The 24,787-nt window shown below is 45.1% G+C and overlaps 1 long non-coding RNA gene across 1 annotated transcript in view; it reads right to left on the bottom strand.

Annotated features, from left to right (window-relative positions):
- Window positions 1-24,787, bottom strand: part of LOC123029579 — a 61,404-nt gene that overhangs the window by 2,043 nt on the left and 34,574 nt on the right. Inside the window, exon 3 of the long non-coding RNA XR_006415946.1 lies at window positions 12,607-12,725. This is a non-coding gene — a long non-coding RNA (uncharacterized LOC123029579). The remainder of the gene's footprint in view (window positions 1-12,606; window positions 12,726-24,787) is intronic.

Here is a 24,787-nt window from a genome sequence, read left to right as displayed (position 1 = left end):
CAAACTGGTCAGTCCGAGAGGAGATCAACCCTGACTGCTCTTTAGAAGGCCAGATCCTGAAGATGAAACTCAAATACTTTGGCCACCTAATGAGAAAGAAGGACTCCCTGGAGAAGAGCCTAATGCTGGGAGCAATAGATGCCAAAAGAAGAAGTGGACGGCAGAGGATGAGGTGGCTGGATGGAGTCACTGAGGCAGCTGGTGTGAGCTTAGGTGGTCCCCAGGGGATGGTGGAGGACAGGAAGGCCTGGAGGAATGTTGTCCATGGGGTCGCGATGGGTTGGACACGACTTCGTGACTAACAACAATCATGTCCCCTAAAAGGCCGGCAGGTGGGGGGGTCCTGCTTGGAAGGCAGGGACTGGGGGAGTATTCCCGCAACGAGCCTTATTTTACAGGTCCTTGGCTTCTTTTGAGGGAGACCAATTGTACCTCTGTGTTCGCCAAGCTTCCCACTTGAGCACCCCCTACAAAAGCCTGGAGACTCTCTCACCAAGTTTGCCTTGTACTCATAAACCAATTTCATTTTAAAAAAGAAATTCTGGGAAAAATAGCAGTAGGGTGTTGTTGTGTGCCATCCAGTTGTCTTTGGCTTATGGGGACCCTATGAATGAAAGCCCTTCAAGATCTCCTACCCAGGATGACCCTGCTCAACTCTCCCAAATTGAAGGCTGTGGCTTCCCTAATGGGGTCGATCCATCTCATATTGGTCTTCCTTTTCTTCTTTTGCATACAATTTTCCCTAGCATGATCTGCCGGGATTTTTGCAGCAAGCTACAAAATTGTAGTCTAGCAGACACTTCCCTGTATGAACACAGCTTTTTTTTTTCCAGAAAGTGATATGATTTTACGCCAACAAGCATCCCCAACTCTCAACAGCCCCAGCCAGCAGGGCTAGCTGGAGATGCTGGAAACTATAATCCAACACACACAGCCCAGCCAGAGGTGCCAAGATGGGGAAGGCTGCTGCTGTCAGCCAAACCAAGCGTATTTTATTGAGATAAGCATAATCTGAGATTCAGGACAGATACTTTTCCTGCACAGTGCAGAGCTGAACCAGGGAATTTGCTGCAGCAAGGTGTAGCGACGGTCACCCATCCGAATGAATTTGGAACAGGATGAGACAAATTCATGGAGGAGAAGGCCATGCATGGCTACCAGCTCTGATGACCATGTGCTACCACCAGTACTGGAGGCCGCATGGCTATGTATGCCATGGGCTAGGGAGCTGGCTGTCACCTCATGGCCTGCTTGTGAGGAGCAGCTGGATGCCACTGTGTGAACAGAATGCTGGACTAGATGGACCCCTGAACTGCTCCCGGAGGGCTCTCATGTTCTCACCCCGGTAAAGCAGCACACAGACACACCCATACTGATGAGACCGATGCTCAGATCATGACCAGGTGCATGGCAGGGCAAGCACATACTTGGAGCACTTGCGTCAAAGAGGGCATTGCCACGGTCTCACAAACAACAAAAACTCCCCCTGCTGAAAAGTCTCCTCCCGCGGGAGACCTGTTGGCATTCACACACATGTTGCCCTCTAAGAATGATTCCATCCGAAGTACCATGCAGCTCCTGGGGAAACCAGCACTGGAAAACCATAATAATCATACCCTCCTTCAGGAAAAAAAATACAGCAGCTCATTATACCCTCAGAGATACTACTCCACAGCCACCAAACTTGTCCGGAGTTTAATTCAGCTACAGGGCAACGCTCAGCATTTCAAGCAGGCAGGCAAACACACAACTCTGCCAAGCCCTTGATGGGAATAATGAGTGAGCCTCACGTGTGCTATTGATACTGAGCCCCCGGCTGACACCTTTACAAGAGAGTCCCTGCCAGAGGTCATGTGGCCTCCTGTTGATATGCAGGGCAGGCACTGTGAGGGGAAAGCATCCATTCTGTCATGGTGCCCAAACCCAATGTGCATGTGTTAGCAGGACAAGATGTCCGTGCAATCAAAGGGCTTCCTCTTGACCAAGCCACTCAAAAGTCCGGCTAATGTTTGCCTGGCAAAGGATGGCTGGATTAAAACTTACTGGAAAAGAGTGGTTACACTAGGAGTTTTAGTACATCAGGTACAGGAATGAGAATTAGCATTTCCAGTGAACGACTCTTATTGTGGTTCCACGAAGCTTTCGGGGTGGTGGGTGTTGGAAATAAACACACAGCACACCATTCATGGCAGGAAAGATAATCCCAACGGCTGTTAACACAGACAGATTTTTGTTTTTTAATTAATAATATTGAACAGTAACCAATTTAAGTACCCTACAGGTGAGTCAATTTCTTTCTGAGTGATCAGAAAGACTGTATCTGATAAAGTCACCCCACATCATCCTCAAAGCTCACACCACAGACAGGTTTTAGGAGGTTGCCATGTACTGTTCTGAGTCTTAGCAAATTCAATAAATAGATGGCATATGCAATTTAAAAATGTCAATTTTCTACTTTGCCTCTGTATCTGAAGATGTTTAATGAGATTCTTCACTAATGCAAGGTCCCCATTTTTCTGTTTCCATGCGTTAAGAGAAAGCTTGCTGATTTCCAGTTAGTGGATATGATAAACCTGGCTACTGTTCAGAAAAGAAGTCCAGCATTCTTAATGTCTTGTTTACCAGAGTCCATATCAAGAGATAGTTGTCCTAGTTGCACAGATGGAAGCCTCTGCAAGTTTGTTTGCAGGTACACAAAACCAAGAATAGGTACTCCTTTGCCAAGATTTCTTACTTAAGCTCTGGTCTGTTAATTACATGTTTGCAGACTGGTTGCTGTATGTGGCATAATTTGCAGATACACATGATCAAGCAATCCAGAGATTGGACGTGTTTCTCTGCAGAACCGTCATCTAGACTCCAATGCAAAGTCCCTAACAGACCACTTCTATGCCTTCATATAAAAGTTCATCCCTTGGTGCTCAGTGAAGCTTACTCTCAGACAACTTAGCAAAGATCTCAGCCATTGTTTATTCTTTAAAAAATCAGGTTTCTAGTCCTTGGGAGTGTGGCAATGTGTTTGCAATTGTCCTAAGGGTTGTGGCCCCAACTGCAGCACATGCTCTGTGGATTGCTAGTCCTGAGGCCCTAGCAAAAGCCCAAACTTGCCACCCCTAGAGGCAGCCATGTCCAAGAGTTCAATTTTATATGCCAGCTAATTTATAAGTGCCGTATTTCTGTTGTCAAAGCAATAAAATACAATTTGGCTTGATAAGAAAGGAAGCATTGCATATATTTCATTTCCCCAAACTTTTCCATGAATGCTACTCTCTACTCCCAACCAAGTAGCAGTCCTAGAAAGTTTCGTGCTCCTGCTGCACATCCAACATGAAATACTATGCAAAAACCATAAAGATGAATTTGCAGTTCTTGGGTGTAGAATTTGGAATGCTCAAAGTGCAAAACATACAGGTACTTTGCGCTTTCTGGTCTGAAACACTCCATTTTCCCCGACCACCATACATTTAGGGATTTCCTAGATTTTGTGCCATTTTTCTTCCCATTCAGAAAAGCTGCAGTTCCGCTCCTAAGTTACAGGCAATATGAACTTCAAGCTACAATGACTTGGTGGGTTTGCTTCATTTTGATTTTGCATTTTGGCTCCTGGGTTTTGCCTTTTGCTCCCACCCGCCACTAGAATGTAGTCTGCATTTTCTCCATCTGGTCTCACAATGAAGATGAGGTTTGTCATCAGTTCCTCAAGACATAGTGGTTGGAGGACGAGCTCTACCTTGGAGTCCCATCTTTTTCTTTATGCTGCCTATCTTTTTGCACTCCACATCACTCTCAATTCCACATCACTCCTGGCAGAGCAATGATTTGCATAAATATTCACCACTGGCAAGAAAACGTGGCAAGTAAGCTAAAACAAAACATTAAATGTTATACAAGCTTAAAAGAAAAATATCTTAGCCAGGCAATGCTGTTATCTTGACAGCAGAAGGCAAAACCAAACTCAGATTGTTCAGATTAAGAAAGGATGAATCACAGGGTCCCTCAGCAGGAGGAGGAAGACTCCAGAAAGATATTGCAACCTACTCCTTAAGTAGCAATAAAGTTGATTTCTGGAGACTTTGTGTGCATGCCAAGACTCACTGTTTGTTACCCAAAGTCCATTGCACTGTTGCTGTACTTATCTTGTAATGTAGGGAAACAGAAATAACAGAAATTGAGTTGGGAAAAAAAACTGATGCAAACCAAACTGATGGAATCCCTAAGCCTTCCATCACATACTTCACTGCCCCATTTCTAGGTTTGGTTTGGTTTTAAATTATTTGCAGTAAAAAGAAATCTATCCACATTTAAAAGGGACTCCATTAACAAAAAGGAAACAGCAGCATTTTTAAAACTTAAGTATCTAGTGAAAAAAATAGCATTTTATATAAAAAGACAGAGAACAAGCAATTTCCCCTTGGCTTGGAGGACATGTGATTATTGATGCTTTTTTTCTCAGGGAATTAAGTCAATGGGAAAGAGTCACTCTGCTGGTTACAGGGACACTTACCCTACTTAAGTCTCCAATCAACAGGCACTACAGGTTTCTGTGTTGATAAAAAGCCTGCAACCCTCTTTGACCTGAACCAACAGAGGGACAACATAAATGTGCAACTACAAGATGGAAAGCAATGCTTCTCTCAGACCACTTTTTGTTCTCTTAAAAGTAACTGACTGCTTCCAGACACAATACCTCTAGTAAACAAAGGGAAGCCATTTGCCCAGCCGGGTTTATTTTGTTGCTCTGAATGCAACTGCTGGGCCAGTGGGGTGTGGTGGTGAGACAGCTGAACTGGGCACCCAGCAGATCCGGATTCTAGTCCCCGCTCAGCCATGGAGCTGATTGCATGACTTTGAGGCAGCCACACACTCTCAGCCTAATCTTACTCACAGGGCTGTTGTTTGGAGGATGAAACAGAGGAGACCCTTATAAGGCACCTTGGGTTCCTTGCAAAAGGAAGAAAGGAGTGGTATGCATGTTCTGTAAAAATAATGGTAGTTGCATTGTCTTTGACCCAGCCATTCTTCAATCCCCCAAAAAGAAGCGGTTCACCATTTCGTGGCATTTCCTGTCTCGTGGGATGCTACATTCTTTGGATTCAGCACATTCCAATAACCCTTTCATTTAGTCCTAGGTTCCAATCCTTGCTCAGTTCCTTATTAGAACAACAGAGTTAGAAGCCACTTGCAAAAAAAATTGCAAGGTGAATGCTACTGCTTAGGGTTCCAGCAGACAGCCATGCCCTATTTAAAGATGCTTCCCTCTCATTTTCCACCTAATGGTCCGTCAGTCGGTATTCCATCCCCTCTTAGCATGCAACAGTCCTCACTGGGCTGTTTAGGATGGCCTTTTCCCCCAGGATTCCCCCCCCCCAAACATTGCATTTTGGGAACTGTTAGGATTCTCATGTGCACCTCTTGTGCCTGAGCACAGCTGTTTCAGCTACAAAATGATCCTTGTTCAGAGAAGGAAATTGCTGGCTTATAGGATACCTGCCTTTTATTGAAAGTCTCCCTTTAGTTCTGGTAGAGGATGGTGACTAACAATGACTTGTAATTAATAGGTCTTCATGACTTCTAATTAGCAGGGCACATCAATACTTTTGTTATTTGGGACCAAAAACACTTGAGGAGGCGGCTGTGAAACTGATTTGCCCAAGAAGGAAGGGAGATGCATGTCAAGATACCCGAGCAAGGAAAGAGTTTTGGAGCCGGGGACTGAGTTGCCAGCAGAGATTCTGGCCAAGAGGAAACTGGGATTTCTGGAATAGAAATGTTGCTTTGGAGCTGGCTTGGGATACTTGCTTTTGTATCCTTGTAATGCCTGCTTAATTGTACATGTATGCATATACAGAATGGTACTTATCATAGTTGTTTTTAAGCCACCCAAAAGCTGAAGCTTTCTAGGCAGTATGCAGTAATTGAGAAAATACAATATAATGCAATATGTTATACATAAAATAAGAACATCATGAAATTTCACTAAAGGTTCCAAACCAAATTTTAACAACTTAAACAGCTAAGAGAGTTTCATACAGTTAGACCTGTTCAGAAAAAGTTGACAATCCCACCTCATGTACCATTTAGTAAAATATTTTGGCACAGAGGGCATTCTTAACTTGGTGCCAAAATGGCAGTAGGGTGGGCACCAGACAAGTCTCAATGGGGAGCTCATTCCGTAATTTGGGGGCTACCACAGAGAAGGCTCTCTCAACTGAGCCTCCTGTGGAGGTGACAGTAGGCGAAAGGCCTCAGATGTTCAGTGTCGTGTCTGGGGAGAGGCACTCGGCCAAGTATTATGGTCCCAAGCCATGTGGGACTTTATATATTAAACCCAGCTCCTTAAACCAAGAGTCTCCAAACACCCTCACTTCTGCAGGGCACTGCCCCTGGGAGGCAGGGTGCAGAGCTAAATATGGCTATGGGCCGGACCGTCCCCTGCAGTCTCTCTTTGGGCCAGAAGATGGCAAGGAGTCCAGCCACACGTACTGATGCCCTCGCCCTTATGCCTTTCTCCAAGCAGGGCCCCATGCCTCTCTCAGAACAAAGCAGCTTTGCACAGCACCCAGAATCCACACGCAAACCACAGCTGCTTTTCCCAGGCTAGCTGAGCCTCCCTCCCACTGGTTATCTCTGATCACAAACCTCCCTCCCAACAAAGGAACAGGGAGATTCCCCAGGGCTGCCTCTGATCTCAGATCAGAGATAACAGCAGGGATTCTTCCATGCAGCAGAGCTTGGAGGCCAAGCACCCTTCCAGGGAAGAAGACACAGCTCCGTGTGCCAGATTAGCCCTGTAGGAAGAGAATTCTGCACTCCTGCTGCAAAATGGCCTTCTCCTCTCCCCCCCACCCAGCCCCCCCCCCCCCCCGTGACAGAAAAGGAACGTAAGAGGCACACCTCAAATCAACTTGATAATCATAAAACCCTTTTGCCCACTCAAGCACATATTAACACGTGCAAAACAGAGCGTCAATATACTCTCCTGTTATGAGTTTTGGCTCAAATAGGCAAGCCCTAATTGAGACATTATTCCTCGAATTGTCCTTCTGCCAGGATTCCATCCCTCTTCCCTCTCCAAAAGGAGCTGCAAACATGCAGCTTGTAAGCCGCCCCGAGGCTTCGGCGAATGGGGTGGCATAAAAATGTTTTAATAAATAAATAAATAAATGCTGTAGCATCCAGGTCTCCAACTGCCGACCAAGTTGCTTGGTAAACAGGTCTTTCTTCTATCACTTCTGCCAGCCCAGGTTTGGGCAAGCAGGATCCAAGCGGTAACAAGACTGTATTTGCAAAGCCCCCTTTGACTCCCCGCATGCTTCCAGAGATGCTGCCCAGAAGCCAATTGTGCCATCCAGCTGGCTTCTACTTCAGGACTGATCAAACCACCTACGTGGGGTTAGGATCCATATCGCTGGTAAGAAGAGGAGCCAAAGACAGTGCCCCTCAGTGTGGGCATGCTCTGTGACTTGCCATGACAAAGTGGCAGCAAGATAATGCTAAAGGAATCAATACTGCCTTGACATGCTGCTGTTAACATCAAGCGCTATTCCATGAGGAGGGAGCTGCCACTCATCACAGCCACTGCGTGCCTTAGCGTAGTTTTTCTGCTGTTGTCCAGGCTTTCAAGGCTGGAGCAGATCGGCTGCTGAAATCAGCCGACTAATTTCAGCTGGGTTGCAGTGAGGGCTTTTGCAATCCCTCCTCCCCACCTGGAAGCCGAGGGAGTTAGCCAGGCCACAGTGACTGGCTACAGGGCTTGCCTCACTCTTTTCAAGGCCCAGGGGCAGGAATCAAAAGCCAAGAGGATCACTGCTAAAGTGTTTTGACCTTCATCTGTGACTTGCATGCAGGCCTGTACACCTGGTGCCCACACTGCAGCTCTGTCCTTTCAGAAGACTCTTACCATGGGTGGTTGCATAGGCCAGGTAGCACTTTAGTACTTTAGCCTGCAAAATCATCTCACCAGGCTTTTCTATTGTTCAAAAATGGCAGCCTAGATCAAAGTTGACTGGGCAGTCTCCCATTTCTGTGCCCCCAGGGTACCTGGAAAGACCTGAGCACTCCTGGCTCAGACTGGGTGTTTGTAAAACAAGGCTGCTGACAATCTGTTGGGCTGTATGCTTGCCTGCTGGCCACATTACAGGGACCTGGCAGTTTTGGGCAGCTCCCGCTTGACCTTTCATCCCTTCACAGTAACAGATAAACAACCACCATCAAATAGGCAAATAAGCAAGAAACCATGCAGCTCTGCAGCTATCATTACAGTTCCTCTCCACGTGGTGCCTTACAGATACAAAACAGCTATGACACGGGACCCCTGCAGACTGTGATTTGCAAACTGGAAGCCAGCACCAGGAACACATGGCCTCCTGCCAACAACCTTTCCATGTCAGCTTTAGATTAAAACTGTACCAATCCTTCATGTCGACCCGGTTGTTTCTAAACCAGGGTTTCCAAATCCACTTCAAACCTGCTCTCAAACTCTGCTTCAGACTGAAACCCTAGTTATCCCTAACCATGGTTAGCTGTGATGTTTTTTGACCAACCATGACATTGTACCAGTGCAAATGACACCATGCTGATACAAACCATGTTCCAAACTATGTGCAAGGGGGAAATTCAACCGAACTTCCACTCTGCAGATCTTGGGTTTACAAAATGTTCTGCCAGCCCCTGCTAAACAGGAAAAACCAGTGCAGCTCTGCTAGCACAGCAATTTCTTCTACAAACTTGTGTTTGTGGTGGGCAGTACAATGGATTCAGGGCAATTTAAACCATGGTTAAGAGGAAACCAAAGGGGAAAGTTTGAAAGAAAGGGGAAGGGAGCTCATGCTCCAGAGGTTGGCCCAAGGCATGTGACTTTCTTCCTATTTTAATATGGAAAGTAATCATACATGTTTATTCACCCCCTTTCCTCCACAAAACTCTGGCTGCTATATAGCAGTCTTTTCACTCCCCCATTTTATTCTTAAATTAATCCAGTGCGGTAGATACTGGAAGCTGCCCCGATTTTGGAAGCCGCCCCAAGGCTTATGCGACTGGGGCAGCATATAAGTTCTCCAAACAAACAAACCAGTTAAGGCCTCAAATTGTCCAATGCACTTCATAACAGAGTAAAAATTTGAACCTAGTTCTCTTACACACTAGTTCAACACCCTTAACTTTGGACATCTCTAAATTTGTACCCTTGAGATGTATGGGACCACAACTCCCATCATGCTGGCTAGGAATGATGAGAGGCACAGTCCAACACATCTGGCGAGTGCCTAGTTGGAGAATTCTGCTTCTGCCAGTATTCCACCCTGGTTCTCAAAGTGAGGTGGTCTGAATTTGGCATTATCTGGGACAGTACAGAAAACCGTAAACCAGGAAGACCCGAGACATCATCCACTTCCACTTTAAGAATTGGACTGCAATGGAACCGATTTGTTCCTTCAACAGCAGGCAAAAACAAGAAACCTAAGAGCAGGAAACTGCATGATTCGCAGCTGCAATGCCTTCATTAGCTAACTACAGACTCTGAACAGCAAGTGTTTAGAGCCTCTTCAAAATAAATATTGCAGCCTGAACCTAATTATGGCAAATTAAGGCTGTAATGCTATACTCACCTTGCAGTAAGCCTCATGGAACAAAATAGGACTTGCTTTTGAGTAGTATGCATCTGAGTGTCTACAACTAGCTAGCTGCTGAGATGCTGAGGCAGAAATGTTTGCACCCTAAGACCCAAATGTTGAAATAAACAAAGGTGGTTATTATTGACAAACTGAACTCTCTGATTTACATACATCAAAATTCAAGAAGTTTATTATATTATTTGACTTCCACAGTGGAGATTTTGGAGATAAGGGCTTTGGAGGCAATTCCTTAAGTTTTATTTAAATGGGAGCCTGGGAGCCCTTGTAGCAAAAATGGCTACCATTATAAATGCTGAGTAAGAACAGCCCTGGTTCAAATCATGTCTTAACCACTTACTCAGTAGATTGCTTTAGGCAAGCTACTAGTCCCTCAGGATAATGATACCAACCTTTCAAGGTTGCTGTTCAAAGCATCACTAACACAGTGGATTGTATCCAATTACTGGGAGTAAGAAAGATGACAGTTTTGGGCATTTGTTCTTAAGGACTGCTGGCACGATGAAGAATCCAATGCGGAATGCAAAACAGAATGGGAGAACGCTAGACCGGAAGGGCTGTGCCAAGACACAGAGTTGGAAGAAGAGAAGACCCTTATCTGAAGGTCAGGCCACTCAGAGGAGGCGGCTGCCCATGAGAACATTCAAAATATACAGCAGGTGGGAGGAGACCCTGCGTATGGGAGTTTCTCGGATGAAGGCCAGGCAGCCCCAGCTCCTGACCCCATGATGTGGCATCAGCAGAGGAGGGCAACCCAATTACAGGCTCAGCACATGGAGAGGAGACATGCTTGCTTTCAGGAGACCCTTCCCAAGGAGGTGGAACCTAGACATGTCCATAAGGAGAGGTTCTGGAGGTAAATTCAAATTGGGTTCAGCAAACCGCATTGCCTGTGGATGCTCAAAGTTCTTGGTGGTTTGTGCTTCTGGATCAATAAAGAACGCTCTACAAGGAAAATCGTCTGTGGCTTTCGAATGCTCAAAGGAGGAACCTGGATTCCTGAGACCAATGGCACTGGAAGGGGAAAAGCCAACTGTATGTTCCTTGCCATGCTGCAGTTCCCCACATCTGCTCCGGCGCACCAGGCAACAGGGAACAGAGAAGATGGGGCCATCTGACTGCATAGATGGACCGCCATTCACAGGGCCCTGGCTCCAAGTCTCTGGTGTTGTGCTAGGGGTGGTTTATGTTACCACCAGTAAATTTATGTTTTTGCTAGCTACATTTTATCTAAATACATCTTGTTAAAATTAATTTGTCACAAGGCCATGATTACTAAACTTTCTGTAAGCCACTTATGGAATGGTGTAAATTGGTGTCCTGCACCAGCAAGGGCTTGGACCCCATGGCCTTCTTGACCCTTCCCAACTCTACTATTCTTTGATTCTAAAGCTGAACAAAAAGCGACATGGTTGTGAGTATCAGAGAAAAGCATTCATTTTCAATCCAGGTGCTCTTCAGTTTGGCTTAATGTACTCCTATTCTGGCATTTATTTATTTTATTTTATTTTTCGATTTATATCCTGCCTTTTTCCTACAAAGGGCTCAAGGCAGCTTACATCATTCTCCTCCTCCATCTTATCCCCACAACAACAACCCTGTGAGGTAGGCTGGGCTGAGAGTCTGTGACTGGCCCAAAGTCACCCAGTTGGCTCCACGGCTGAGCGGGGACTAGAACCCAGATCATCTGAGTCCCAGTCCCATGTTCTTAACCACTGCACCACACTGGCTCTCAATGTCTTTCCAAACTTTAGAACTGAGTGTCTTCGTGCCTAATATTTTTTTCTTTATGACCTTAAGTCAATTGGTCTGTCTATATATTGCACAGAATATAATGAAAAGATGAGATTCACTTCCCTTGTAGCTTAGTTCATTCCAGTTAACTGTCTTGTTTCTCCCTTGTTCTTAAGGATTTTTTTGTTGACTCAGTGTTTCCAAGCCAGCAGCAAATAAAATTGAAATTTGCTCACTTGCATTTCAGCATCTCTTGAAAGTAGTAAGGGAGAGAATAAAAAGCTTTGATAAGAATGAGTTCTGATGAAAAGCTAGTTAGGTTTTTTTTTAAAAAAAAATCCTATTGTTGCTTATGACATTGAAATAAAGGAAGATCAAAGGAATTATTTTGAAAAGCAAATGGAACTTTGAGCAGTTCATAGTAAAGCTATCAGACACTAGAATCAGAGGAAGGAAACTGATGTTCTAACATCAGGAGTCTTGCTTGCAAACATATATTGCTTGGAGATGCTAATATAAAATGGTACAAACATTAGGCTGGATGCAGAGTTGTTGTGCAGAGTGTAACCCAGCAAACTGGACAATCCAATGGGCAAACCTGAGGGAAAGCTGACTCTTTTTCCCCTGCCCCTCCATGCTCAGAGACCCTCCAGAACAGAGTGCGAGACACCACTAGGAGATCCAGAAATGCGTAACTGGTGAAACCTACCACCCCATCCCCTGCTTTGCTTGATCCCTGTTCTGTTCACCAACAGACGTTTCCCTTTGTGTAGCAGGTCAACTTTGGATCCAATCCACAAATCTAAATTATAATCTATATTTATTTTGTGGCCAATCTCACACTTCCTGGTTAACACAAGTCACTCATGGGTTTATTCAGCTTACTGGGGTGAGAGAATTTATCTAAATGAAGTGAAATGCAACATTTTCCAAGATTTTTGGCATGAAATTGCTATGGGGACCAATTTCACAGCTCTGAAACACACATACACGCATGTGTGTGTGTGTTTGTGTGTGTGCGTGTGTGTAAAGATTTAGACATGCTTTCAAGCTATTTGGTGGAGGAAGCCAATTTAATATGGCTGCCCTGATAAGCTCCCAGGCCCTCCACACCTATGGAATAATTTCACTATCCTACCATGCAGGAAATGCCTTTCTCAAATTTGCCACTTGTGAACGCACTGCCAAGAGCCTTTAAGATCTGGAACAATCAGTGCCAGCTACTGAGGTGAGGAAACCTTACCTCTAGTGGTGGTTCTTCTTTGCGTTTCGAAGTGCTTACAATCCAAAGAGGGCCTTTGGTGCCCGAGGCTTGCTTTGTCCAAGAAGCCAGCTCAGACTTGAAGAAAATGAACGTCAGTGCTGAAAGTAAACAAATGAACAAGCAAATAAAGAACTGACTGGAATAGTTCCACTGGCTATTTTTTCAGAAGACAGAACAGCTTTTTATAAGATGGGGAGCAAATCATTATACTGATTTTTTAAACCTACTGATTTAAAATCATACTTCACCTTCCTATTTATCAGAGTCAAGAGCATTTGGATTAGAAACATTTTCTGTGAGAATCAGAATTACTGGAGAATCAGACACAGGCAAGAAAAACCTGAAAGGGTTGCTTACAGCAGGGGTGTACAAATATTGGCCCAGAGGCCAAATGCAGCCCTCTGGGCTCCCCAGACAGCCACACCTCTTTCTCTCACTTCCTTTCTCCCGACTGCCTATGATTTGGTGGTTTCTTGGCCCAGGTACCATTTCCTCCATGCTGTAAGGCTGGAATGCCACTCCAAAGGTTCAATTACTGCTGGTTCAGGGATTTATGCTAAAATATACCAGCAATGCCAGTCTCTTGCCTTTAGCCCTACCTGTCACTGGAATGCAGCAGCAAGAGCCTCCCTGATATGGAATTTGAGCCTCAGCTGGAATATGTTTAACACCCCCGGTTTATGGGCCTTCAGCCCATGCGCTAAACGTCAGAGTAGCTTCTTCTTCTTGCTACTGCATGCATGTCCCGCCTTTCTTCCCTCTTGCAAAGAATGCAAGGTGGCTTACATAACAGTTCTCCTCTCCGTTTTATGTTCACAATAATCCTGTGAGGTAGGTTAGGCTGAGAATCAATGACTAGCTCAAAGCTTTGTTGTTTAGTCACAGTCGTGCCTGACCCATCACAACTCCATGGACAACATTCCTCCAGGCTCTCCTGTCCTCCACCATCCCTTGGAGTCCATCCAAGCCCACACCCACCGCCCCAGTAACTCCATCTAGCCACCTCAACCTTTGTCGTCCACTTTTCCTTTTGCTGTCCATCGTTCCCAGCATCAGGGTCTTCTCCAGTGAGTCGTTCCTTCTCATTAGGCAGCCAGCCCAAAGCTACCCACTGACTTTCATGGCCAAGCTTTCCCAAGTCCCAGTCACTAACCACTCCACCACACTTCTTTTCCATACACACCAGGTGCAGATGTAATACCAGTGCTCTGTTAACCATAGTTCAATCCAGAGTGCTGTGGGCTTGTGGACTCCTTTAATCTTTGTTATGGCGCAGCATCAGCACTGAAGCTCCCAGTGATCACCTTCCAGAGGAGAATCAGAGCTCTTTGCACACCCCAGATTCATGCTGGTGCAGATGAGATGCTGCACCAGTGAGCCAGGGGAAGGGGGTTTGCACAGGCAAAGGGCAGGGGAGAAGGCATGGGAGCCCATAACTCCCATCTCCCAGCAGTGCTTCAGTGACCGTCACTAAGTATTATGTCTTGCACTGGAGTACAGAGTTGATACTGAGGTATTGCTCCGCTTGCTGTAAAGATTCATTTCTTTCCCCCTGCATGTGGAGACAAATTTTCTCGCATTTCACCAAAGTTTCCAGCAGCCCATTACTTGCTATTGAAGTATTATGATCTCTTCTCCCTGGATCTGTATTTTCAAGGGTAAAAAGCTTTTAGTTATATGCAAGGCAATTCTGGGAGTATTAGAAGAGCACATGAAATTACTATCCTTCAGACGGCAGATAGGTATTTTTTTCCCCTGCCAAATTACAGGCCTAAATCAAAATTGACCCGCCATTAGCAAAACATCGCTTTTACAGTAAGTGCAGCTTTGAGAGTTTCCGTGCTTTCCGATTGCATTTGGAAAAATGAAAATCATCTCTACATTCTGCCAGAATGACAGGAGACAGAAAGAGCTGTTTCAAGGAGATTTTAATAATTCCCTGTGCCTTTGGGACAGCTTCCCAGGTGACATTTCATCTACTGTTGCCTACAAGGGAGGGCAGAGGAAGGAAAAAGGTTCCCCAATCACAGGCATGATGCTTCTAATTAGCATTTGCATTAGATTTTGAGGGTTCAAAGCTCTTCCATGTACATTGTCTCACTTACATACAGTCCTGTAAGGCGAGCATGTTGAATCTCAGGGTATCATCTGGTGCTTGGGCATCAAATCTGGCCCACACAGAGGCCAAAGCTGGTCCTCCGGGGTTACTCATGCCCTACTCCATGCGCCCGACTATGCATCACTGGGTAATTTGACAGCTTTTGTGTCTTCCTCCTCATTCTAAACTTTAGACTTAGTTACTGGGCCATCAGAGCTTCAGGCTAAAATAGACTGGAATTTTGACTCTGCATCTGTTTTGCCCTGCCTGCCCCTGGAATGTAGTTCCAACCGCTTCTCTGAAACTGTCCTTGGACTGAAAGAGTATTGTCATGCTTATAATAAGCTAAACCAGTATTCAGACCCTCATAGACCAGGTGGGAGACAGAGGTGGAACAACAATGCCCCCTACGGCTACCACTGAGATAGAATTTAACCTAGGTGTTCTCTTGGATGGACATCTTAACAGGCAAGGGAGGTTGAGAGCATTAGCCAAAAGCAGTGCTGCCAGGGGCCCAGGCACTCTCACTAGCCTGATCTCTTAGCAGGGACACCCAAGGCAGAAGAGTCAAAGGGGAGACACCAGACTAAGAGGCATCCACCTTCTTCGGTGGTAACAGCCACATCAGCAAGAGAGAATGGATTTCTCTGATGATGATTCTGATGATGATGATGATGATGATGATGATGATGATGATGGGGCAGACAAACCCTGAAGGGCAGCCAGTGGGTGGCAGCAGTAGTTGAAGGCGACACTGTCTGAGGAACTTGCACAGACAACGGGTGTGACACTCAAGCTAACTCTGGTTAGTACTGTGCATGTGACAACCAATATGGAAAACAGAACAATGACCCATAGACTGTGAAAAGGTGTTCGATATATTCTTACCCCCAAGAAAGGAGATGCAGAGGGATGCAGCAGCTATAGGACCACTGCACTAATTCCCCATGCAAGCAAAGTGATGCTCAGGGTGTTGCAATGAAGACCTACACGGAGTGAAAAAGCCGGTTGGTCAAGCTACATTCTGAAAAGGAAGAAGCACTTGAGATCATATCGCAAGAGCACCTTGGCTACTGGAAAGCACCAGAGGATTTCAAAGGCGCAGTCTGTGTTTTACACACTACAGCAAGGCTTTTGACTGTGTGGCTCACAGGAAGTGATGGAAGGCCCTGAAAGAAATGGGTGTTTCTCAGCATTTGTTCATTCTGATGCATAACCTGTATTGTGGACAAGAAGCAACTGTTAGGACAGAATATGGAGAAACAGAAGGGTTTCCTACAGGCCAAAACATCAGACAAGAGTGTATTTTATCTCCCTATTCAGTTAATCTGTACACAGAATGGTTCATGAAGAAAGCTGGATAAGAATCAGAGGAAGGAGTAAAAATGGGCAGGAGACACATAATTTATGATATGCAGATGATACCATGCCACTGGCAGAAAGCTACAAAAAATGGAAACAACTCCTGATAAAAGGGAAGGAAGGAAGTGTAAAAGGCGGCTTATTTTATTCCAATGTATATATTTTAATTGTTATTGTTTTAATTTATTGTGTATTTTATTATGTTGTGAGCCGCCCCGAGGCTACAGCAAGGGGCGGCATAGAAATGTTTTAATAAATAAATAAAAAGCAGGACTATAGCTGACCATTAAGAAAACAAAACTCAACACTACAGAAGAATTATGCAACTTTGATGTCAACAATGAAGAAATTCAAATTGTGAAGAATTTTGCATAGCTTGGATAAATCATCAGTTCAAAGAGAGGCTACAGCCAAGAAATTCAAAGACAACCAAGACTTGGAAAGGCAGCAATTGAAGAACTAGAAAGAAAGGGTAAGGATGTGTTACTGGAGGCTCAGGACAAGATCATCCATACTATTGTATTCCCAATCACTATGTATGAGTGTGAATACTGAACAGGAAGGAAATGGATTCAGTTGAAACATGGTGCTGGAGGAGACCTTTACACATATCCCAGATGATGAACAAGTGGATCTCAGTTCAAATCTCCCTGGAAGCAAAAATGACAAAACTGCAGCAGTCATACTTTGGGCTCATAACGAAAAGGCAAAACTCATCACAGAAGGCTTTCACGCTAGAGAAAGTCCAAGGCAGAAGAAGAAGACCCAATACAAGATGGACCCAATTCCACAAAAGAAGTCCCAGCCTTGAGTTGACAAGAAATGAGCAGGGCTGTCAAGGACAGGATATTGTGGTGGGCATTCATTCATAGGGTTGCCAAAAGCTGGCGATGTCACAACAGCAGCTCTCCAGTTGAGGGTGCTCTCTCTTGGCTACTGCTCTTTTATTTATTTATTTATTTATTTATTTATTTATTTATTTATTTATTTATTTATTTTTCGATTTATATCCTGCCTTTTTCCTACAAAGGGCTCAAGGCAGCTTACATCATTCCCCTCCTCCATCTTATTCCCACAACAACAACCCTGTGAGGTAGGTTGGGCTGAGAGTCTGTGGCTGGCCCAAAGTCACCCAGTTGGCTCCATGGCCGAGCGGGGACTAGAACCCAGATCGCCTGAGTCCCAGTCCCAGGCTCTTAACCACTATGCCACACTGGCCCTCTTTTACTAGAGCCCCAGCTGTATCCGCCACCAATATACTCCAGAGAGTCTACCATCCAGCTAGAACAGACCTGGAGAAGGGCTTGCAGAGGGGAAATTTGTTCTGCCAGGTGTTTCTATGATGGCCCAACAAGATTGGAAAGAACATTTCTTTTTTTAAGTTATTATTTCTTATCCAAGGTGCCGATACACAACAAGCAGGCTAGCAAGGTCACCCACCAAACTGAACCCTGCTCTCCCAGTTCCAAACGAACCCCTACATTAACCTGTTCCCTGCTGTACTAGAATGGGTTCCTGTGAAGCCATAATTTGCAGAGATCCCCACTGTTTCCATAAGGAATAAAACAGACACACAGACAAAAGCCACACATGACAGTAACCCTCACCCCATCATGAACTTTATCAGAAAAGCATTACATCTGAAGTTGTTTTCATACCACAAGTGACTTGCTATTTCAGAACAGCAACAAAAATTATAAAAACCCAGCCAAGAATTTATTTTTTGGGAAGCATCCAAGGCCTTTTCTACTCTACACACACAGCACGAAGGTTACTTTTCCCCTGGTTGGGTTGCATTACTCCAATTAAAATGAACATCCCTCTGGAATGAATCTTCCAAGTTAATACCAGACCAGTATTTATATATCACATCAAATCCCGTCCTCTTGGAGTTGTAAAATAAATAGCATAATTAATAGCAGGGTGGAAGACACAAGTACATCCTATAGAAATGGTGCAAGAAAAGCATACCAAGGAAAGCACAGTTTAGCTTCCCTATTGTAGGTGACTATTACAGACATTTGTCTCAACAGCTTTGCTCACTTGTTTCCATGATGCCAAAGCACATGGGAGACACAGATGGTGCCAGGTATTAATCTTATTTTTAAAATGTCTCGAGAAGGTATGTGCAGGTATTGAGACTGTGAGCAGGTATTCATCTTAAACTTGGGCTCCTGGTGAAGATGCAGCCACACCTCAGTGGGAGATCCCCTGCTCTGCTTGCAGGAGGCACCAGGTTTGAGGCCAGCATCTTCAGGAAGGCTAGGAAGGCACCCTGCCTGGAGAGCCCCCGACTTGCAGTGGGGACCCATGACAGACCAGACGCCACATAAGGCAGCTTCTTAGGTTCCTACAAGCATCCCTGGGAACACCATCCCTGCTCTGAGCCTCTTTTTATATTGACCTTGTTCTATGCAGCCCCGGTTGTAACAAGCAAGAACATGCTTTCTGCCTTCAGAAGAGAAGCCTCGTTCATAGCTCCATGGTCCCCATTGTCTACATATGGAAGGGGGAACCTGGACTGTTCTCATTGCTCATAGGAAGCGGCCAAATCCTTCACGCACAATGCTTCACCCCAGTCTTGGCTCTACAGGGTTCAAGCAGGATTCTTCCCCCTGGAGAAGCCAGGGATAGAACCAAAAGCCTTCCATGGGAGTTCTGCCACTAAGGTACAATCCTGCCCCACACCCAACAGTAGTGAGAAAGTGCCCTATACAGGTTACAGAGGCCTTCTCCAGCCTGGTGTCCTCCAGGGTGTGACTCCCAGCCAGCCACTGGGCTTGTAACTGCTGGGAAATCCAACACATCTGGAGAGCACCAGTCAACTTGCCACACATGGCGTTGTCCCCATGAACAAGATCCCTGAGCTAAATCCCGCTTCCGTGCAAGAACAGTGTGTGCGCTGAAGGTGTGGTGGGGACTGTGCTCTTTCATGAACCCAAACGATAATGTTGTATTAAAATGAATCATGGCCCCACCACCTTGCAAATGAGGCATTTCTTGGATGCACTTGGCAGACAAACAGACCTTACCAAAAAAGTCAGCAGCGTTTGAAAAACATAGCCTCAGTTATCATGTGCCAATGGTCCTCTTGAGTAAAGTATAACATTTCTTAACTCAAGCCATGCCCAGCAAACCACTAAATCAAGTGCAGAGACTTACGGGCTCCAAAATAAGTCTTGCAGTAGGAAAACATAGGAAATTAATTTATAGTGCCCAATGGCTGCCGAGAGTAGAGATTTTCTACAAAGGTTGTGTTAGGTGGTATTTAACATGTGTAAGGCTGGGGTAGGTAATTAATGCAAATATTACTATATTATATTAGATCAGGGATGAACCACCTTTCAGGCCCCAGTGGACACATTTGGAGTGTGTTTGGGCCACCACAAAAGCAGATACAGATAGATACTCGGACACACACAAAGGCATATACGCAGCGACATGACTGCATAAACAAATGCAGTTCTTACAAATATGAACCCTTTTCCACTAACCTCACAAAGCACAGTCCGACTGTATGCAAGTCTACTCAGAAGCAATTCCCAGTGCAACAGCCCCTAGGTATGCAAAGTACAGCTCAATTCTTCAGATTTAAAGGTACTTTAAGAGCAGCATATTTCAGGTTTAAGCTCATTCAAATCACTTGTTCCTGGTCATTCCAACCCCCACTGTGCATCGGCTTTCCCTGCTCAGTGCTGAATAAAGCTATTCCCACATCCCTGCTACAGGGAACCTAATCTGGATCACGGTCCTAGTGAAGCGAGCAACAGGGGTCCTTTCTCCATAGCCTGCTCAGCTCTGCTACAGGAAAGAGTGGGTAGGATCCACACAACCCATTCAGAATATGAGTGCAGGAAGAGGAGGATGCAGTTTGCCAGTGAGTCCCGTGTTTATTCTCCTAGGTTTGATGGAAAGGAAACATTAATAAGGAGTTGGCCTTGAATATTAACTATTGCCAGAACAGAGCTGGCAGGTTCACACCTTCAACTTTCTAGAAGAATAGAAACATTATTCAAATTGAGATCCATCACTGAATTGATGAAATAAAGTATCTGGTAAAATGGCAACAAGCAAAAAGCACTCTTTAGCATTTTTCTGAGAAAACAGAAAGGTGTATAACATGCTGGAATGAATTCATGAGAACCTTTAACTAGTTCAATGGCATCTATGCATTGTCTTGGAAGCTTCCTAGCAAAGATCACCTGAAAACATTAATTACAACCTTGAAACTGCCAAGCTTGGCATAATACTGTTTTTGCAAGTGGCATCCTATTCATTGTTACTGATAAACTTAAGATATTGATTATATTCCCCTGAAGGGAAAAAAGGCACTGGAAAGTGTTCTGCCCTGCATTGTTGATGGCCTGTTGTCCACTGAATTTCAGTGGCAATTGGCCCATTATTTTTTAATCCTGTAGAATTCCCCACGGTGCTGGTGGTGGCCACAGATGTACAACCTACTAGGGGGAGATGGGGGGGGGGCAGAAATGTTCCCCAGATTCCTTTAATTTGCCTACTGCTGCCTATATGGAGTTCAGGCACCCATGTTCTCTTCCAGAACAGCCCACGGTCCTGATAAGTTCAGCAAGGCCTAAAGAAATTAAGGATACCTCAGTTATTATTGTTCTTGTTATTACATTATATCACATGTATACCCCCTCTATTTCTTTCAGAGCGCCCAAGGAAGTTTACACAGTTCTCCTCCTCTCCGTTTTACCCTCATAACAACAACCCTGTGAGGTAGGTTAGTCTGAGAGTCAGTAACTAGCCCAAAGTCACCCAGTGCATCCATGGCTGAGTGGGGTCTAGGACCCAAAGCTCTAAAATACCAGTCCTCTAACCAGTATGCTGGAAGAAACAAATTGTGAGGTTCTGGGGCAGCACCAGGGCTCCCTCTGCTGGCCAGAGACCGGAATAGCAACCCTGGTGGTTGCAGGACCAGGTCCACAGTCAATCACAGGCACCTGGAATGTTAGGAGCGCCACCTGGCAGCCCTGAGGGAAGAGCTATAGAAGAACCGGCTCTTCCCTTCAGATGTGGCCTCAGCAACTAAGTGTCTTGGTGTTATTGAAGCTCCCTGTGCCTTCTGGAAACTGCCTGAAGCCTTGCTCCTGCCTCTGCTTCTGGACCATGCCCGGTTTCACCTGCTCCAGTCCCAGGTGTCCACTTCTCCTTGGCTTGTCTCTCTGGCTTTTGACTCCTGACTAGCACCGAGTGTTCTGCTCTACCTGGTCTGGCCTACCTTGCACTTCTGTTACCCACTTGGATCGCTGGACTGCCTGACTACCATTTGAAATGAGCCTGTATATTGTATCAGTTGTCTGGGCCCTGGTGCCCTGACCTGATATCCAGCTGCCCACGCCTTGGATGCTGACATGTACGTAGATAGAGGAAACTCTTCTCATGCTCTTTCCTGCTCTGCTGAACTGCATGCAAGGCATCTAGCTGAACTTTGAGGTAATTACTGTTCAGGTTTATTTCTTTATAACAATCTACAGTTGTTCCTGTATTCAAGGAGTAAGACAGGGTGAGTCACACTAACGCTATGCAGTTTTCTACACAAGCATCACTTCTGCATGGCAAAATCGTCAGGTATAAAGTAGCCCCGAGGGACCTCTCAATGAGTAAGAATATTGTTCCCTTGGAGACCAAATCAAGTCTATTGGAAATTCCCAGCTGCGATGCTCAGAACCAGCTCCATTCGTGTGTGTACGTGTGTGTGGAAAAGCGTCTAACAGTTTTGCTGGAATTTTGCCCAATTAAAACCAAGCAACTTCTTGGCCAACCAGTGGCACAAGTTACAGAGAAGGTGAGCGGACTGCTCGAAAGGCACACGCGTGCTACATTCGGTGTTACCTGCATTCTGCAAAATCTCTCAGCACATACATCTGGATATATACAGACAATTTTACAGGAAGCTAGCAAAATAAAGGGGGGGGGGAAACAATTTGCAGTTTTCTATTGATCCATGCTGAGATGATTAAATCTAGCTGCAGTACTAGACAAGGCTACCAGAGCCTAGTCTGAACCTTTACATCTACAGCAGCTGACAGGGTCCCTTTCACAACAGGATACTTATCCTAAAGGTGCAATTATTTGTCCAAGTTCAGCCCTCAGCTCAAAAGTAGCAAAAAGCCCTCCACTGCACTAGATTATACAAATTTAAACCACTCATGACTGATCAGTAAAGGGCACCATTTCGGCAGACAGAACCATGCCTTGCAAGGATTCATTTTTATGACGCACAAAGAGCAGAACATTTTAAAAGGTAATAAAATCACATTTTAATCTGTTCACATGATTGGACACTTCCAGCCACTGATTTCTTTTCCCACAACCCATGCTGACCCTTAAGAATAGCTGCACCGAGATAATGGTCTACCTAACTGGCACATGGGCTTCTCCAGACAATTGTATCTTAGCCTAATAAGTTGAGATATAAACATGTTCCATGGGTATACGCAGAAAAGCAACAAAATGGGAACTTTTTGATTAATGATAGTTTCCCATTTTGTTTGAACTAGGCTTGACAATGTTGGAACAAACCAGGATATTAAGCCAACTTCAAACCATGGTTTTACCACTGGGCTGGTTCCAAAGCCATTTGCTGTAATTACTCAGCTTGGTGAAATAGGGAAGTGCAGTTAAAAGAAGACTTTGTGGGTTGTTTGCTTACTTATGTGAAGAGTGGAGCAAAGGAGACGTGTGGCCAGAAGGCTGGTTTGGGTGTCCAGTCATGCTGTGGGGCATGGCCACCAGGATGCTTTGATGGCACGGCAGCACCTTGCTGTCAGCAGGGACACTGAACTTGCCCGCAGTCCCTCGTTTAACGGAAATTCTCACCATAGTGAGAGGAAATTAATTTTCCCAGCATTGCTAAATTCTCCCCTGTTGTAATGGAAAGTATTTCGGGGTGACTTGGCCTTGAATGGGCAATCAGGACCCATTAGCAATTAGGACCCTTCTCCTGTGATGATGCAAAATTGTTACAACTGATTGGTTGCTATGGCTGGATTTTTGGATCCTCCTTGGATATGGCTATGGAGATGATCAGGATGAGCACCTGTACTTCAGCTTTGCTATTAAATCACTCTACATCTCAGCTTATTAAGCAGAGAGATGAACATTCGAACACAGTCTGTTAATACCTCCAGTTGGAACTCCAGGCTTAGCTGTAATGTTCCATCAAGTAGAGAAATTCAAAATCTCTACCTAGGGAAGCAGTAGAAATTTCTCTTGTCATTTGGCAAGATGTTTTATACAATTGACTTACTAAAAAGTTGTGTAACACTTCAGTAAAGTGCCATGTCATCTGTACTTGTCCAATATAAAGCAGCACTCTGCAGGGCATAAGCTATACCTGAGTGATAGACATCCTGCTTTTCACGTACAAGCCCTAGACCTCGCCAGGAAAAGGGATCAAGCACACAATGATGGGAGAGACGTCCGCACAGCACTTTGGAGATCAGCTGCCCATCCAAGGAGGCAACCCTAAACCAGATGGACAAACAGTCTGGCCCAATATAAAGGCAATCCCATACATATCTACACATTCTTCACATGACAAGAAGCTCTGGCCACTGGATTTCAGCAGCTTTAATTGCTACTGGAGGGCAAGTTAGTTAGTTTCCTTTCTATCGCATCCCGTAGCCAAAGCTGTCTTGGTGGTTTACGCAATAAACAGATGTAAAATACAAATATTTGTACAACACAAATATCAAAATACAACAAAATATATAAAATCAAAAAGACATTAAACGCTTTAAAATTTGAAGCAGCTGAAACCAAACACTATCGGAGAGAGACTCGGTAAAACACTCCAAAGACCTTCCCTTTGGTCATCTTTTCCGCTTTCCTACTCCTACCACACGGAACTGTTGGAAGAATTCCAGCACCTGACAAATTAAGGCAAGGGGCCAGAAACATTTTCTATGCAGAACAGGTACCTTACAAACAACCGCAATCTGATAAGACAAATAGTGAGGTGTGGGGGTGGTCTACCGATAAGGCAGATGAGAGTTACGGTATTGGCCTTCTGCCATGTTTTACACATGCAGCAGACTCCCTCCCACTGGCATTCTCTAGGTCAGGCAATGTCCCCTGGGGAGGGGAAGGAAGAGCCAGGGCCCACTGAGGGAGCTCAGGTCTTTGCAAGTGGGATGGGCAACCTCGGCAGGCCAGCAACTGCCCTCCATCATGACAAACAGCCACTGCTAGATTCTTGCAACGTAGACCTTACTAGCCTCTGCAAAAGAAATGAATAAAAATCACTGGACAGCCCCCCCCCCCAAATCCCCCGCAATTCCATGCTAGCTGGGCATGCCAAGGCTGCAGTCCAACCGATCTGGAAGGCACCAGACTGGGAAACACTGGGCTATATATAGAAACCCTTCTCCCTGGTAACTAGTTTTTCATATGCATGCTTATTAAAATATGGGAGATCATGCAGTCCTTATTTATTCAAGGTTTATATGCTGTGAGCTCTGCCAAGAACTGCTGCCGCTCAGCAAGGGCTCTGCACAAGCGAGGGCAAAGGATGCTGTGGGCCAGAGCAGAATTATGGGCCACCTGATGCCTGCTCTCTATGCAACAGACTGGTGTGAGTTGAATTACCAGGTGTGCATGCTTAAATTTATCTGAAAAGGCGGTTCCTCTCAGGCAGAGGAATTGGACCATAATCGTCAAGTCCTGCCCACAGGG

Source organism: Varanus komodoensis, unplaced genomic scaffold (genome assembly GCF_004798865.1).
Source record: "Varanus komodoensis strain SLA01 unplaced genomic scaffold, ASM479886v1 scaffold4, whole genome shotgun sequence".
Classification (NCBI taxonomy): Eukaryota; Metazoa; Chordata; class Lepidosauria; order Squamata; family Varanidae; genus Varanus; species Varanus komodoensis.
Note: the sequence above shows the minus strand (reverse complement) of the source record. Positions and strands in the feature narration are given on the sequence as shown.